Source organism: Mus musculus, chromosome 13, assembly GCF_000001635.26.
Source record: "Mus musculus strain C57BL/6J chromosome 13, GRCm38.p6 C57BL/6J".
Classification (NCBI taxonomy): Eukaryota; Metazoa; Chordata; class Mammalia; order Rodentia; family Muridae; genus Mus; species Mus musculus.
The window spans coordinates 53,633,294-53,644,451 of record NC_000079.6 but is presented as its reverse complement, the minus strand read 5'-3'; the positions used below and the strand labels follow the sequence as shown (position 1 = coordinate 53,644,451).

The following is an 11,158-nucleotide window of genomic DNA, read 5'->3' as shown; positions in this document are numbered from 1 at the left end:
ACCCTTTGAGGACTAAGGATGGGCTTTTGTGGTTTGAAAGATATCTGTGGTGCTATCAAGTTAACAAGGGATGGACGTATGGTGGTCCATTCTCACCATTCACTTAACTGGATCCAAATCATCCAGAAGACACATCTCTGTGTATGTCTGTGTAGACACATCTCTGTGTATGTCTGTGTAGACACATCTCTGTGTGTGTCTGTGTAGGTTTCCAGAGAGGTTCAGCTTAGGAGGGAAGCCCTCCCCGAATGGGCGTGGCTTCATCTCAGGGGCTGGGATCATGGACAGATGTGAAAAAAGAGAAGCCAGGGGAACCCAGGTATTCCTCTCAGCCAAGAAGTAAGCAGGCCACCTCATTCTGGTTCCTGTGTTCTCTGCTATGGTGGGCCGCACCTACAAACCATGACCTAAGATAACTTTTTTTCTCCTCTAAGTTGTTTTTTGTTAGATATGTGATCACAACAGGTAAGGAGAATACCCAGTATGTATTTTTGGTGCACACACATGGAACTACTAACACAAAGAGAAGAAGATGTGAGCTTGGGTTACAACTGAGAGCAAGAACATAGGTGTGTTGGGGGCGAGGTTGATTGAAACTTCTTTTGTCCACCTGTACTATATGAACTTCAAATGAAAGATGGTCTCCCAAGCATTTAAGTGAAAACGTTATGGGCCATCTGGGTGATGTCTTGACTTCTGAGTCCTGGCTTCTCCTGGGGAAGGTTCCGACCTAACGTCTTTGGAGTGGACCCAGAGAAATACCATTTCTCAGTTAAGTCTTAAAATTAGGCAGTTTGTAGTAGCTGGAGAGGTGGCTCAGTGGTTATGAGAATGTATTGTTCTTCCAAAGGACCTGAGCTGAGATCCCATTACCCACAGAGGGTGACCCATAAGCACCTCTAACTCCAGCTCCAGGGACTCTGACAAGCTCTTTCAGCCTCTAAGTGAAACACTTCCTTACATACACATGACTGGAACACTGGATAGCCCAACTTTCCAATTCTATCACGACCCATGATACACTTGGCCATAGAAGAGATGTCTGAAACTACCAGTGCATCATGGGTAAAGTCAACGCTTCCTCCCCAGCACCCATCAAAGCTGATGTTTCCCAAGCATTGGGGAGCTAGGGAAGGGGAGGGGGGCTGTAAAGAGAGAGCAAGCAAAGCCATTTCTCCCTGGAGCACCACCTTGCTCTTGACACCTGATACATCTGGCTGTTGTTCAGCCACTGGGTGTCTCCCATGTCACTGTACCTGCCTTTTACACACATAATTGACTGTGTTTTCAAAAGTGGCAAATCATGCCTCCATAGAAACAACAAACTTAGTTCCGAGACAAATTGAGTCAAGTTCTTCGGGCACTTTTTCACTTCTTAACGCCAAGACTGTCGTGTATCAGGGGTGCAAATCTCCATGCGTTGTGTGACCACAAACAGGGATGCCGCAGAAAGTACACACCCCGAATTATGTCTTTAAGTGTTCATTGGAGACACTTGTAATCATGGTTTATTACTGGTCTCCTCCCCAGCATAATGAACTTTGATGAAATAATGAAACAGCTCTGGCGCCTAAGCAGTCGGGCTGGCAGCCTCTCCAGCTAAGACCTCCCCTGAGTACAATAGCCCCAAAACTGCGCCCAGCTCCCGTGGCAGAGGGTCAGGAGAGCTGGCACCCAGCCCTCAGCTTCCCACCTTCCAGCTGCCAGGCCTGACCCCCCTGAGTCACAGAGATGCCATGGCCAATTAGAAATTGGAAGTAAACCAAGAGATCTTGGGACTCGAGGATCATGCAGCAAGAGGGGTGGACAGAAATGGGCAGGACCCTCTCTTAGTACCCACTGCTGTCCAGATAGGGAAACTGAAACACAATCAGGAAATGGACTCACCAAGGATACACTGTGGTAGAGAAAGAACTAGTAGACACTTCTTTTTATCAATGGTTTTTCCGTGATGTCTGCAGGGATTCTCATAACTGAGCTGGTATAGCCTTGAAATAGTAGCTACCTGCCCTGGAGACCAAGGGACCTGTTGGCAAAGCCACCTTCCTTAGCTCTTCTGCTATCCTGAAAACACGGCAAGTGTGGCAGGGGAGGGTGGTGTCACAGGAGTTTGAAGCCCTTTCCAGTTTAAGGGTGGTATTTCTCACTGCAACTTAAAGTATGGGGTCAGCCTACATCAGATTCCCATGGAGCACAACCACCAGTGTTGGGAGCACACCTACCTCTTCCGAGCAGCCTTGAATAAGAGTGGCAAAGGCAACTCCAGCATTCCAACGTTTATGAAATGCCTTTCTGCAGAGGGCCTGCTCTACTAACAACGTAGCCATGGGCCAGTCCAGCCCAGGTGCTGTGCCCTGCAAAACTGGGGATATCCCCACCCTGCAGTCCAAGAAATGGAGACCAAAGTCGTGATTAGTAATTTCTAGTGTGAGCTTGTTCATTTTGTGTTTTTCCTTTCTCCCTAAGTGCCTCTTCCCCTCGGCATGTGTGTGAGGTTGGGGGACCAGAAGATGGCATCTCAGTAACAATGATTATGTTTCTGAATAATTTGTTTAGAGACTTTGAGGGTTGGCATTTGGGGGTGAATGAATTTAAATATGTAAATAGATAAATGGAACCCTCTATAACTCCTTGGGGAGAACTTTCTTCCTTTGTGTAATATTACCTATACGTTATTTTTAAATGTGCTATAAGCAGTGTGTTGATGTTTTTTTACAATAACTCACGGAGGCTTATTTTTCCATCATACGTTGTTCTGTGCGTGTGTGTATAATTTGGTGATGTTTTAGGACATACAAAACCCTGTGCCTCTTTCTCATGACCCCTCCCATTTGAAAACACGAGCATCAAGTCTCTCTCTGTATCGTTCACTGTTACTGGCCTGCTCTCAGCAAACCCTAAGCTGGCCTTTGTTTCTATGGGTTTGTCTTGTCAAGACATCCCACGTGTTGTGGGAAATGGAGTTGTACCTGTCTCTGACATCTTTCCTTAGCCAGGACACTTTAGATCGTCCTTGTGAGCATCTGTACCCATGGCCAACCCCTTCTCTGTTGCTGTGCCACACCTTGTGTGGCCACTGTGTGTGTGTGTGTTGATTTATCTTCATAAAGAGGAAGACAGCCTCCTAAAGACCTAAGGAGCTGACCACCTGCACACTAACACCCCGTTCAACTGTTAGTCAGAAAATAGGGATGGTAGGAATCTTTTTTTCTTTCCTGCTCTACTTTCCGATGGTATAAAATACCCAAGGATGATTTATTTCTGCGCATAGCTCTGCTACTGAGAGTCCAGGAGCTTGGGGCTGGGTCTGCTCATGGGGCTGTTTCTCATGCTCAGTTATAACACAGCATGAAAAGTAGAAAGGCAACAGGTGAGGCAGGCAGGAAAAGACAAACCCAGGAGCAGCTTCATTGCATAGAGGTCAGGTGCTGGGCATCTAACCACATGCAGAGCGAATTAACTAGTTCTGAAAGGAGTGTATTGATCAGTTATGAGGATTAAAGCACCCAAAGAGGCCACCGCTCAACATCGCCAGAATGGAAGGCATGCGTTTCAGCATGAATTCTGGAAAGGACATGTTATATGGAACCGCAGCAGCTTGTCAATGCTGGTGGCAGAATGAGAGCTACCTTGTGGTCTGGACTTAAGACCTAATGGACCAGAACATTGCTATGACTCTATGACTCTAAGAACACGCAGCATCCACCGTGAAGTGTAGGGACCAAGCACAGGACATCATTTTAGAGAGGATGCTGACTACTGTCTCAATCTGTCCACACAGGACTTTCCCCATTTGCGAACAAGTGACTTCCATTAACAGCTTTCCAGCTAAGGTTCTACCATGACTCCATATGACCTAAGACTGACACCGTAGAAAAGTGAACGTGCAGATTCCCCACCCCTCTAATTATACAAAGGGAATGATAGTTGGTAAATGATCGGGTTGGCTTTAGCAAGTTCTTTATTGAATACTTCCAAAGTGGGCTGTCCATGAGGAGACACGTGACTGGCTCAGCCAATGAGATGAGGGTAGCATCTAGCACCTCCACTGTCATTTTACAGCAGTCCGCTGCTCCAGTTTGTGTTCCATACCTGCCATAGGGAGCCTGAGGTCCAGGGTGGAGGGACTTCCTGTGACAGAAGTACACATCTGAATAAGCAGGGGCACTGGACCAGGCAGGGATGGACAGAAAGACTGCCAAGTCTGTACACAGTAAGGCTGCAGTTTCTCTTGAGTGTCTTCTCTCTTCAGTTGCCTGAGCCCATGATAGTCAACAGTTGTTATGTCTGATAAGGGTGGTGCTCCATTACTCTGCTCTTGAGGTTGAAAATCCCTCTGATCTCTAATGAAATGACTTCACAGGTATTGAGCATCCTCTAGAGCATATCTAACATAGAATGCAAATTTATCCACCAACCTCCTGAGCCCATAACCCTTCCCCGCGCCCCGGCCTGTGTCACTCCAGACACCAGCTACAGACCTCTGTGTGTGCACCTGGAGCCTGAACGCCTGCAGTTCCTGCCTCCTACCACACTCTTCCACAGTTCAGCTTCCCCACAGGATTCCAGAAGGGGAATTTAAAAATCCTTAAAATTTTATCTGTATTAAGCTGGCATAAATGCTTCCCCTACTGTCGTCCCCTAACAGTATAGCATAACAGCCCTTTGCACGGTTTCCATGGTAGCGAGCATTCAGCAATTGGTCTGCGTACATTTCTGTCAATACAGCAGACCCCTTTACCCATGCTTTAAGTTACTTATAATCAAACATATCTCCATACTATATACAGTAGTATGTTTTTGGAAAGAGAAAACACATCTATATAACATTGATAGGGCTATAATGATAATTCTGTTTTTACTATTACGATGTCATGTGTCTGGCTTACAAATAAACCTCATTGTAGGTGTCTATGTAAGGGAAAGAGTATGTCCAAAAGGGCCCACAGAGGCCGGGACTGGAAGCCAACACCCCTGGTACCACACCAGGACCCCTAAAATCTGTCTCCCAGAAACTCACAAATGCAATGGAGAGAAAACAAAGCCATGTTGACTTTCTCAGAGTTATCGGCCGAGGGGATCTCGCCCTGTGCCCTAGTTGCCTGGTTCTCGGGAACAATCCCGCCGTGCAAGAACATTGATCACACTTGAGATTAGGGGCTGGTTCTGCCTGCTGCCCTCGCACAATGGCATCAGGTAACTGGCTCAAGGCTTGGTGGCACATTTGATCAAAGGGAAGACGTACAGAGGGGATGACATCAGAGTGGTGAGGACTGAAGGCTGAGCCGCCACCAAAGAAAGGGCATTAGAAAGATGTCCAGGTATGTTCATGTTTAAGAATATGATATAGTTGTGTGTGCTTGCCCCATGAGTATGGTGTGTGTGTGTGTGTGTGTGTGTGTGTGAGAAAGAGAGAGAGAGAGAGAGAGAGAGAGAGAGAGAGAGAGAGAGAGAGAGAGAGAGAAGAGAGAGAGAGAATGCTAAGGAAACTGAGGACAAACAAAGGAGAAATTGAGTGCCCTGAAACCTGCCTTCTGTGGATCCTGGCCCCTGGTCCCAGAAGACAACAATGATTCTGGAATCATCTGATCTGTCTGCTATTTTTCATTTCCAAGTGAGAGCCATTTTTTTAAAATCTCTGCCAGTAGAACTGTGTTTAGCACTGGGGTTAGCCTTGTGCCTGCAGCCTGGCCACTGATGCTTTTCATACCTGGACACAGGGGGGGCACTGTCACAGCAGGGGGCAGTGGAGAGTCTGCCCTAGCGCCTGGGAAAAGGGAGGTGGGGACAGGCAGGATCTAAGGGGGCAGCTGCTCTGTGCTAGATGAACGTGATGTGGCCTTGAACAATGTCAGAATTTAATATTTAGAAGTGAAAGATAGTTTTTTAAATATTTTTATTACATATTTTCCTCAATTACATTTCCAATGCTATCCCAAAAGTCCCCCATACCCTCCCCCCACTTCCCTACCCACCCATTCCCATTTTTTTGGCCCTGGCGTTCCCCTGTACTGGGGCATATACAGTTTGCGTGTCCAATGGGTGAGAGATAGTTTTTTTAAGAAATTTTTTTCTTTTCTTTTTAACCATTACAGAGTCAAATATATAACATTGGTTTTCTACAATCCTCTGACAGCTGCAATCACAAGGTAACCCACAGTTACATTGTAACTGGTGATTACTGAAGTCAGAACAAAAGACTTAAAACTTGTGTCTTCTGTGTCCTTATTCTCTGATTTTTTTTCCCCAGTGTGCCTTACCTATACTTGGGTATGTAGTTAGACATGATCAGAGTTGAGAGGGTTGTGGCCTTTGCCACAGAACCAATACAGCAGCACCTGTCTCTCCTCCCACTGCTGCATAAAGTCCCCTATGAACACTGTCTCCCTCATACCTCAGTCCCCAGAGGCACAGCATCTTGGCCATGCCAGTCTCTTTATTCAACAATTGAGTGTTCTCAGATCCTGAGTGGTCTACTGACAAGCTCAAGGCTGTGAGGGCTTGACAGGCAGAGCAGAAGTCCATCTCTGACTCAGTCACCCCATATCTGTGGATTGCTATTGTGGGACCCATATTGTGGACTGCCACGTGGTGAGAGCTTTACATATATGAAATATGGAAAACTGGGGATTCACACCGGTGTCCCAGTAAGCCACTGAGGGAAGACTGTATAGTATAGTCGGAGTCCCTACAATGAGGCCTGAGGGATCTGAATTTAGCTGATCATCATAGAAGTTGTCTCAGCCACCTTTGCACTTACAAGGGCTTTGTGTAGCAACCAATGCACTTCTTAGTGACAATCCTTGTCTTCATATATTCTATCGCTGTAATAAAATACCTGAGAATGGGTGATTTAGAGACAATAGCATATATATTTAGTTATTAGTCCATGACTCCAAGGCTGGAAGTTGAAGAACAAACGCATTGCTAGTCTCTGCCCAGCATCTGTCAAGAGCATCATGTTGTAGGACAGGACTTCATATGGTACCTTATGCTGAGACAGAACCAAGACATCCTGACTATCTCTCCATCATCTTATTAAAATGGTAATGTCACCGTGGACATCTCATGACCTCATTGACTCCTATTCAAGCTCCAAAACCTTCACTTCTAATCCATGCTCAGTATTTTCCTAAAAAGGGAAGCTGACGCAGATTACGTCATAGCTCCCTGGCCTCTTGAATCCAACTTTGCTCCCCGCCTCACCTTGCCAGGCATGTTGACTGCAAGGCGTCTCCTATTAAACCTCCTGTCTGCTTTCCAGGAACTAACCCCAAGCCAGTGAGTGCACCTGTGTGGGAAGGAGTAAGCCTGGCGCTTACCTAGCTTAGGGCCCTTCCAGGAATGCCCAGTGTCCACGGAAAGTCCCTATCAGAACCCAGGAGATCCATCCCCAGCAGACACTGAAAGTGTCGCATCCCGTAGCCTCTCCTGCCAGGCCCATGTGAAGGTGATACCTGACTGACTGACTCATGTAAGAGTCTTCATGGTGGACGGGTGAGCAGAGGCCCTAGGGACCCCCCACCCCTTCTCGCAACACACAGAAGAAGAACATAAGAGTATCCTTCGGAGGCATTTCTAAAATCTGTTTATTTCTCCGCTTGTGTGGTGGGTGTGAGCGTGCACATGCACATGGCGTGCACATACACAGATCTGAAGACAGCTAACCACCAGGAGTCAATCTCCTCCTACCACACGGGCTCCAAGAATTGAACCCAGCCAGTCCCTCTCTCTGCTGAGCCATCTTGCTGGCCCTGGAGGCATTTTTAAAACATATTTTTGTTTAACCTCCTCAGTGACCCAGAGAATCAACACGATCCTGAAGTGTTCTCAACTTCTGTTTATCTAAAGAGCATTTGCCTATCCGGCGCTTGAGTGGGACCATGCTATAGTTACTTCCCCGTAAGTATCAACCGATGAGATTTGCCTGCCATGTTCCAATGATGGAAGGATGGTTCTGATTTGCTTCTCACTTTTGGGTAGGTGGCAGCAGGCAGCCAATACAATGTGAGCATCTACACACTGGTCATCAAAAATGAAGAACTGTGTGGCAGGTACCTCAGCCAAGCTGTGTGTCCCTGCAGAACCCCTGTGAACTGAGACCTGCTGTCTGCACACTTGACTTCCGAGTGTCAGAGGGAAACTGCCGTGCTTCCTTCCTCCTGCCTCCTGCCTCATACCGTGCACCACACTTCCTGGGATGCTCCCATGTCAGGCAGAAAAGAGCGTTAAGGAATCTGAGCTGGACATGAACAGCTTGTCATGGTCCTGAGATAACACAGTAACTATACATACTGCGTTCAGTGCTAGGAGTGGTCCAGAGTTGCTTTAAAGTACACAGGAGGCTGTGCATGTGCCCTAAGCCAAACACCCTGCTGGCTGCTTTACATAAGGGATCTCAGCACTGATGGAGGGTGGAGCCAGATGGATACCAAGGGGACTATAATTATACAATATTTCAGTCATATATATGTGTGTGTGTATACATGAATATATATGTTAATACTGGTGACATATTGAAATAATATTTAATATTCTGTGATGTAAACATTTGGAAATTAATTTGCCTGAATCTTTTTTATTTCTGCAAACACATTAATTAATTAATTAATCTATTCATGTATTCATTTTAATTAGTTAATTATTAATTTATCTATTCATGTATTCATTTTAATTAGTTAATTATTAATTTATCTATTCATTTATTATCTATTCATTCATTCATTCATTCATTTTAAAAATACCGAAGAGGAAGTTTTGGATTCAAAAGACACAGAGCCGTGTATAGAGAGAAAAGGTACTGGATCAGAGGAAAAGGGGAAGGCACCATTGGCTACAGAGGGAGCAAAGCAGCAAACTGTTTAGTGTCATTAATAAAAAACCAAGTCTTCAAAGGAGTATATATCACAGCATAAATGCAAATTCTGCTCTTCCAGAGGACCAGAGTTCGATTCTCAGCACCTATGTGTGTTGGCTCATAACCTCCCATAACTCCAGCTCCAGGGGATCTGACACCTCTTGGCTCCACAGACATCTCTACACACACACACACACACACACACACACACACACACACACACGTGCATACAGACACAGGCACGTACACAAACACAATTTTAAAATAATAAAATAAATCTTTTCTTAAAAGAAAGTCACATACAGGTGCTGAAAGGCGGGGCAAGGCTTGACCTACTCCGGAAGTGCCAGAACAAGGGGGTTGGGGGGTGGCTGTGGGAGCCACGCTGCTTTCCGAGTTATCAAATGTTTACACTTGGGTAATAGCACACATGTAATTAAGTGAACACATAAAGTGAGTCTATCTGCAGTGGCATGATAGCTGGTGCCGAATCCTATTAAACACATTTAATTAAAAGTGCATTAAACCTTCAAGCTTCTGAACACACCCTGCCCTCTTCAAAGCTGTCCCCCGCCATTAAAGCCTTCCCCACTATTAACTGTGAGTCAGCCCGTGACCCCTTTGGGCATGACCCGGTGAGGTGAAGTACCTCTTAAACACCAGTGTATCACAGGCACTAATGGATTTAAATCAAGGAGATTAATTCCACTCATTTGGCTCCTTGTTTCAGAAACAACTGTCACACTGAGCTTAATTGCTGAAGATGGTTGGAGGCCTTGGGAGATTAGAGACTCAGGAGGCTGGTTAGTGGCCAACATCAATTATTCGGTCTACTGTGCAGTAGGGGACAGAGGGTGAATCAAATCCAGACGACCCAGTGCCTCTTGTTTACCATTAGCGCCTCCATTCTCCATCAGTCAGGTCTCCATCGACCCAGGAGAGGGGGAGAAACTACAGCCTACAGCAGGACGGGGGTGTGTAGGGGGGTAGTACAGCGGGACTTTTGTCTAGCTTCAGAGCTTCGCCTTTCCACCCTGAGCATCCCACTCCCGCCAAGTGGGGACTTTATACGGCTATTTTTCCTTTATTCTTCCAAATTCTGACTAAGAAAATAAGAGTCGTGACCAAGAGTCTCCGGGAAGGAAAAGAGAAATGACACCTTGTGAAGAAGCAGCCCCGACATGAATAAGCTCGCCCATGCTTCATAGCCTGATTGGCCCCTCCCACAATCCCATCTCCCCTACAGGTGTCCTTCCCGCGCCCCTTTACCCAAAGGGGTTCTAACACACAGGAAGAGGTTATGAAACTACTCATTACCCGTATAAGGATCCAAATCCCGAATCTCTTGCCACAGTCTCATGCTTTCCTGGGTCACCTTTAGGCACATTGCTTGACGGGAGGTGGATTCTTTTGAGTTGCCCGAAGGAGCCTCCTGTTGATGTGGTACAGGAGAGAGCGCATCTTAGAGTGGCATACTGTGGAAGCAGGGGATGTCGCAGTCAGTATCACTGCTGGTTCCACAGAGAGTCAGTGAAGCGACCCCAAACACACACACACCGCCCCCTGAAGATCCCCCTGTGGTCAACCTTGAATGGGGTATGGCTGGCCGCATACGGTTAGAAGAAGGCCCCCATGCCATGATATAGCATCAGCTGTCAGCATCTTAGATCTCAGAGCATTCAAACAATGGCCCTTTGTTTTTATTTTACACTGGCTCCAGCAGCTAAGGAGCCAGGCCTGGTTCTGAAGGTTCTGAAGGCTCCAGGATGTGAATCCTGCCCACCTTCACCAAAGAAGTCCTGGGAGTCTCTTGATTCTTCCCAGAGTCTGCAATCTTAGCAGAAAGCCTTTTCCAGTAGCTATTTATTTTTGCCTTTACCTGGAAGCTGCTTTTTGTATTTTATTATTATTTTTGCAATAAAGTACCCAGGAAACACTTGATAAATAACAGGTGTCAGGAGCCTTGAAAACTGTGCAAACTCCTGAAGCGAGCTTTCTTGCAGGTATGCATGACATATGTGACAAATTCATACTCCAGAGAAACATCTCCAAACCCCATTCTTTTAAAACAAATTTAGATTTCTTTATTATTATTTTGTGTGTATGAGTGTTCTTCCTGCATTTCCTGCATGTACACATGTGTAGCATGTGTAGCGTTTGTATGCCTGATGCCCACTAAGGTCAAAAGAGGGCAATAGATTCCCTGGGCCTGGAGTTATGGCCACCTGTAAGCTGCCATTTTGGTGCTTGGTTGGGCACCTGGGTCTTCTGCAAGAACAGCAAGTTCTCTTAACCACTGAG

The 11,158-nt window shown here is 46.2% G+C and overlaps 1 long non-coding RNA gene across 1 annotated transcript; it reads left to right on the top strand.

Annotated features, from left to right (window-relative positions):
- Positions 1-5,250: 5,250 nt before the first annotated feature.
- Positions 5,251-8,560, top strand: 9530014B07Rik (RIKEN cDNA 9530014B07 gene). The gene is made up of 3 exons (NR_131079.1): positions 5,251-5,321; positions 7,797-7,902; positions 7,984-8,560. It is a non-coding gene; the product is annotated as an RIKEN cDNA 9530014B07 gene (long non-coding RNA).
- The last annotated feature ends 2,598 nt before the right edge of the window (positions 8,561-11,158 follow it).